General features: G+C 39.0%; 1 long non-coding RNA gene across 4 annotated transcripts; it reads right to left on the bottom strand.

Moving 5' to 3' along the window:
- Positions 1 to 1,237: 1,237 nt before the first annotated feature.
- On the bottom strand, positions 1,238 to 3,707 carry LOC113293264. Of its 4 annotated transcripts, none has more exons than XR_003332168.1 (4): positions 3,013 to 3,499; positions 2,336 to 2,908; positions 1,594 to 1,706; positions 1,238 to 1,491 (listed from the first exon to the last, which is right to left on the bottom strand). It is a non-coding gene; the product is annotated as an uncharacterized LOC113293264 (long non-coding RNA). The 4 variants fall into 4 exon arrangements; XR_003332167.1 differs by having other exon boundaries at positions 1,238 to 1,503; XR_003332165.1 differs by lacking the exons at positions 1,238 to 1,491; positions 1,594 to 1,706 and adding an exon at positions 3,528 to 3,707 and having other exon boundaries at positions 2,181 to 2,908; positions 3,013 to 3,141.
- Between the last annotated feature and the right edge of the window lie 3,202 nt (positions 3,708 to 6,909).

Below are 6,909 nucleotides of genomic sequence, written 5' to 3' on the forward strand. Positions count from 1 at the left end.
GTAAGGAGAGTTCGTGATTCTCGTATTGGGCAGCTTTGCGTAGAATTTTCTCTTGGTACTGCAGGTTAGGTTGCGGAGTGGTAGAGGCCGGTTGAGATGCAAGTTGTTGGCCTCGATCTGGAATGGTTGCGCATCTTCTGGGCTGGGCTTTGGAACGCGGGGCGTATCTGTTATCATAGAGTTGGTGGGAAGGGAAGCCGCTGGCATTGGATCGGCTTGGGATTAGCCGTCAACATTGGTCGGCTTGAACTTGGAGTCGTTATCACTTGATTGGCTTGGAATGGGAGTCGTCAGCATTAGTCGTCTTGAAATGGAGCTGCTTGCGTTGCTCGGCTTGGAGTGGAGCTAGCTTGAGTTCCTTGGAAGGATGACGACTGGCTTCAGTTCCGTGGAAGGATGATGACCGGCTTCAGTTCCGTAGGATGATGACAACTTTGTCTGAATTAGGGTTTGGCACGCCGAAACCCTAATTAGCGCCCTTTACTAGAATCTCTGTAGAATTCTCGTACGAACTGGAATTTGACGGTCCGCCCCTCCATTCTGAACGGAAAAGAATTTCCTATCTCCCTACTCGGGAATATTTAGGTTTTGAGCTCGTTCGGGAGGTGAAAACAGCTCGACAGTAAAAGTAAAATTCAGGAAAAATTGCGGGCCAGTGGAATGATGGAAGCTTGCTTTAGTTCCGTGGGAAGATGATGACTTGCTTTGGGAAGATAACAACTTGCTTTAGTTCCGTGGGAAGATGATGACTTTCTTTGGGAAGATAACAACTTGCTTCAGTTCCTTGGGAAGGTGACGACTGGTTTCGGGAAGATATCAACTTGCTTCAGTTCCCTGAGAAGCTGACGACTGTCTTCAGGAAGATAACAACTTGATTCAGTTCCCTGGGAAGGTGACGACTGGCTTCGGGAAGGTAACAACTTGCTTCAGATTTTAGCATGCTGCAACCCTAATTAGCGCCCCTTACTAGAATCGTTGTAGAATTCTCGTACGAACTCGGATTTTGACGGTCCGCCCCTCCATTCTGAAAGGAAATGAAAATTCTAATCTCTCCACGAGGGAATATTTAGGTTTTGAGCTTGTTCGTTAGGTTAAAACATCTCGACAGTAAAATTCAGGAAGAATTGCGAGCCCGAGGTGGCATAGTCGCGCCCAGTCATCCGTTTCATGGAGCAAGAAGGAATATTTATTTTGCTCAAACTCTAGAAACTCCGTCCGCATGAAAAGAGATATTGACTTTCTTCTGTTTTCTGTTGCCCGTCCGGATCCGCGTCTTCGTCTGCAGTGTCTCTCCAATGGATTCCAAAATTTACCGAACTTTGTCGTATTTTTGGGACGGATGGATGAAATATGTGCTCGGCAACGACCATGTTAGGACTAATATTGGAGATTGTGGTTACGTTGTCGGTCAATCCTCAGCTTTAGGTTGTTCAGTGTCTGGACTTTCTGACCGCGGTGATGATGTGTTATGAATGCTTGTACGGCCGAAATCTTCCGACGCCACTAGAAAACATCAAAATATTGAGAAATTGAAATCAAGAGATAAAAAAATTAAAGTAACATTAACTGCTATAAGAGGGGTTGTGAACCTACCAAACTCTTTTTTAGGCTCCATCAAGCTCCATTGAAGCGGGATACATGGGAATGGGTCTTTAATTCCCCATGTTTTGGTAGCTCCAAATCCAATGAGAATACCTAGCTGGTGGCTGAGAACATGACATTATGATAGAAAGGAGTAAGTGTTCATAGTCCTTGGACAAAGTGGATGTACGTTACAATTTCGTAGCACATTGTGATATGGGTGGTTCCGATTCAGATGTTGTTGATTCAGACCCTATTGATGGTTTTGCGAGAGCTGCTGATTATGACCATGTTGCTATAATGAAGTCATTGTGTTCTTTTGTCTTAATACCAGTTGAAATATCGGTTCTAAATTTAGAGACTATAATTTTATATTAAACATTTCTCCACACATTTTCGGATAAGATATAATAGATAACATCAATTTTATCAAAAAAACAAAAGAGTAATTTTAGTAGACTTGCTTCGAGAGCTACATGCACCTCTACTACCACCCGGAAGACTTTCTTCGCCAAAATTACCCTTAAACTTTATAGAAAACGACCAATACCGTCTCATATCAGGAAATGTAGGAAAATTTCGTATCGACCGATACGGCCGATATTATCGGACGAATATCGTATCCCCGATATCCTTCTTATCGTATCGTTTTGGGCCGATATCCGAAATATCCCCGATATATCGGCCGATACGGCCGATATTGACTACATTGCTTAATACTACAAAATTAATACTACAACGGAGTAATTCTTACTTGGTTTTGCTTCTACTTCCAATAATTCTCTACATTTCACTTCGGGCAGAGAAAGAAACCAAATGATCAGAATTTCAGCCATATCACCGAAACACCTTGACAAAAAAATTGAGAGAAGTCGCCTTCAAGAGCAAACTACTGAAACTTGTTATTGGAAAAAAAATGCATGACCTAATTGAAGCTGTAAAAGAGACCGTTGGAATCCAAATTCATACTGCTCACCAAACCAAAAGTTGCAAAGTGAACCCTAGCCAGTTTTCTGTCCCTCTCTGAAAAATCTGCTAGGTACTGAGAAAAAACCCATCAGCACCAACTTGGTTATGAATTGAACAGAGAATAAGGAGAGGAAAAAAGGAACAGAAAAGAATCCTAACCGTTGGACAGATTGAACCGAAAGAACCAAATACCAAAACTAATACAGTACTAACCAACACAAATGACGAAGTATTGTCCCTCTTGTTATCACAAACTGAATCCAAAACTGAATTAAGACACAAACTGAAAGCAGAACCTCAATTTGGGTTTCAGGTACACATATTTCCTCTCCCAAAACCCTTTTTTTGTCATGGCAAACTACATCAGGAAAAAAAAAAACCTTCATGAGATAAAAAAACTCTAGGTTTCAATTTCTGAAACCATTACAAAAATCAATTATTGTTACCAAAATCTCTTCTTACCCAGCAAATCTCTTCAAGTTCAACCAAAATCAACAGAAAGAGAAGATGAAGATGTGAAGATGATGTTATGGTTCGCTAAATTGCTGTTGCTGCTCGATAAGGATAAGGAAAAGCCCCTACCCAGGAACGCTAAAACATCAAACCAAAAGTTTCTTAGCCGTCCAATGACATCAAACCGAAAGTTTCTTAGCTGGAAAATCAATAAATACGCAAGGCAGTTATCAAGGATACCAATGATGCTTATTTTTGGTGTCTTATTTTTGTCTCAGAGAACCCAGTCTGTGATTGAGTAAATGTTTTTTAGGGATAATTATGGATGGCCATGGATGATTAGACTTATGGCTATTACGAAAAACCATAGTAACAGGTTTTGATGGAAAAATAAACATCAAATCTAATCATCCAATACCTGAAACCTAAACATCGAATCTAATAAAAGGAATTTGATGGAAACATAAATTTAATAATCCAATCCTAAACTTCGAATCTAATAATAAAAGGAATTTGATGAGTACCTTGATAATACGTGAAGGGGACTGCTGTTGGCAATGTCTAAATGCTCTCATCGTTTTTTCATATCTATGTCCATCACTCTCAACGGTTTTTCCACGTCTCTCTCTCGCCCTACGTTTCGTTTGAGCTGTCGAACCTTTACTGTTAAGGTTGAGATAATCATGATTGGGAGGCATATTTCTAATGCGATGAAAAGAAAGCAAGACGTAGCAAGTGGTAAAACTGGATAGGTTTTAAAGTGTTCGTATTATTATCATATAATTTTTTTTTATGGAAAAGGTTAATATATTAACTTAAACAATATAATAAAGAAGATATACAATTTCATTTTCATCAAAAGTATTAGAAATAATAATATTCTCTTTTCGCACTCGTTGACACAAGTGTGATGACATATGATGAAATCTTTTGATTTTTGCTTCTTTAGCCACTGAGTCCGCTGCAGCATTGTATTCCCTGTTTATAAATTTAACCTGCGCTTGAGGAAGATTGTCCAACAGTATCATATAATTGGCAGGAGTGTATTCTATGGTAAACATCTCACAGTGACGTCCGTATATATCACAAATCGGTATTAATTTTGAAACCGTGAGTCCTTCATAGCCGTCCAAGCAAAAACTCCATTTGTAGCTTCCCGACCTTCGGATGATGGCCCCCGTTTAACGTCGTCCGTCTGATAGCCCTAGTTATCATGGACATAAACCTCATACTTTTTTATAACAACACTTCAACCTTCATCTTCCCGGTCAATAGAGATGAGATGTTTGCTTTTCTATCCAGTCTATCCCAAAACCCCATGCTTACTGGTCCGTATGAAAAAGATGTTTGCTTATCCTATTTTTTTATTATTAGTCCTCGACTCCCAACCTAATATACCCTTCGTAATAATAAGTAGATTTCAGAAATCTTCTCGACTACGGTGAAAAACACATTCTCTTTCCAGTACGTTTATACCCCACCCACAACCACAAGCATGAAGCACCTTACCAGAATCCAGCAATGATTTGTACATCGGGAGAGTATCCCGTGGTTATCACCGTGTGTGATGGTGGGACCCGCCTCCACCGTTACCAACCTAGATGCTAGAATCACTCCCTTTTGTCTGTTTGATCTCCACCCGGTGATAACCACGGGATTTATCCCAGTCAACGTAGTATCATCCACCATGTTCTACTATTTCTCTAGCCTCTACTCTTTAGCCTTGTTACAGCTGGGATACAGGGGCAGTTCCAATCTTGGAACAAGAAAATCTCGAAAATGCTAGATGTCAGTAGATTTCTAGCATTTTCGGCTTTCGAGCTAGATGTCAGTCTCTTGCATTTTCGAGATGTCGCTACTACATATCTACCGGTTTCATACACCGGATAGATACACCCCTATGTGGCAGCGATATCCACCGCTCATTACTTCCCCACCCAACCCCACCAGGAAAAATAGGGGATCCTTTTAAAGAATAGACCAACCAAACTTTGACATGTAAGAGAGGTATAGTTTTGGTGTATAATTTTGGTGTTTTTGGTGTATAAGTAGCATTTTCGACGAAAATGTCGAGGTGCAGGTAACTGTCAGTCTCTTGCATTTTTCCTTTCGAGCTAAATGTACTACTACGTATATAGTATTGCCGATAAAGCAGATAACTTAACAGTGGGATAAGAAATGAAGAAATATAGCCGAGTTGAGAAATGTGTCGTGAAAAATTTAAAGCAGTTAATAAATTACTCCCTTCGGCCCACTATTAAGTGACCTATTTACATTTACATTTTGTCCCACTATTAAGTAACCTATATTAATGTTGCGGATGTCATTCCTAAATGGAAGGAATTTTTCTTTGACCTCTCTAGTTTGCCTTTTTCTTTATATTGGGGCCTTGGCTTTTATTGTTGCCTTGGTAATTAGGGGTCTTTTTCTGGATGTCTTTGTCAGTCATGAGTCTGTTTTTGGTTGAGTTTTGCTACTGGGTTCTTTTCTTAGTATACGCTCTTTATTCTAATAAATCTTTTTTTATCGAGCAAAAAAAAAAATTTAACCTATATTAATAAACAAGGAGATATTTATAAAATTATCATTTTAATTGATTATAAGAAATATTTATAATTTGATAGGCATGTTTATATTCGTTAAGTAGGTGTTTTAAAATGCTTTTCAATGGTATGAAGTTTGCGAGCATCCATGGTGTAGTTTGAGAGATAAATTATTTCAAAATTTCACTAATTAGTATCCATAAAGGTATAATTGTAAAATATGCTTAAAAGTACTCTTTTCCCATGTTTGCCTTAAAAAATGTGCAAACTTGAACTAGGTCACTTAATAGTGGGACGGAGGGAGTATTGAAGTAATTTGCGCATCTTTATTTGCTAGTAATAAATTGTTGAAATAGTCCAGTCCAGTGTTAACTCTTCCCTCGCAATAAAAGTGCAAGATACAATTACAAGGCGAGCAGTGTTATCCCACACGACTTTGCAGGATGGCTTCCCGCAAAAGCGGCTTCTTTACCGTTAGATCATGCCAAAACCCAGATCAACAGCCTTGAATCCTTTAGGGGAAAAAGTGGGTCCTTTCATGAAAATGGTGAGTCCTTTCCTGAATATGAATTTAACCATTGATTCGATCATCCAATGGTAAAGAAGCCTCTTTTACGAGAAGCCATCCCGCAAAGTCGTGTGGGATAGCATTTGTCTTACAAGGCGAAAATAACTAACATTTTAAAAAGACAAATGCTTCCCGCAAAAGCGGTTTCTAAGACGTTGGATGAGCAAATAAACGGTTAGATTTGCATTCAGTTTAGGACCCATCATTTTCACTTCGGGACCCAACATTTTTCCTAAAGGGTTCAATGCTTCTGGATCTGGGTTTTAGTTGTGGGACATAGTGATCTAACGACTTAGAAGTCGCTTTCGCGAGAAGGCATGCATCACGCAAGAAAGGTCGTGCGGGATAGCAGTAGCACTGCACACAAAAAAAAAAAGAAAAAAAAAAGGAAAAGGAAAAGGAATTGTGCACTTGAACAAGATGTGAAAAAACCAGCTACCACCCATCCCAAGGGTTCTATTTTTCCCTCGCAGAATAGATTAAATTAATAATAGTACTCTATATAAATACTCCCTATCCGTCCAAGGTATAGTGGGAAGATCCCTGGACACTCAGATACACACTATTTTACATGACCTATTTACCAAAAATAGCGTCATGGATCGAGTATTACGTCTTATGATTTGGGTTTTTCCAAATATGTTTTAGTGGATTTTTTGTTTAGTCGTGTTACTGTTGGATATTTTTTTAAATAAGATCAATCTTGAAGCAAATGTAAATCAGAACACAAGCCAACCTTAAGATCCTAATTAATTAAAGATAAGAACACACCCATATATGATCAATCTATAGACA

This window comes from Papaver somniferum, chromosome 7, assembly GCF_003573695.1.
Source record: "Papaver somniferum cultivar HN1 chromosome 7, ASM357369v1, whole genome shotgun sequence".
NCBI classification, from domain to species: domain Eukaryota; kingdom Viridiplantae; phylum Streptophyta; class Magnoliopsida; order Ranunculales; family Papaveraceae; genus Papaver; species Papaver somniferum.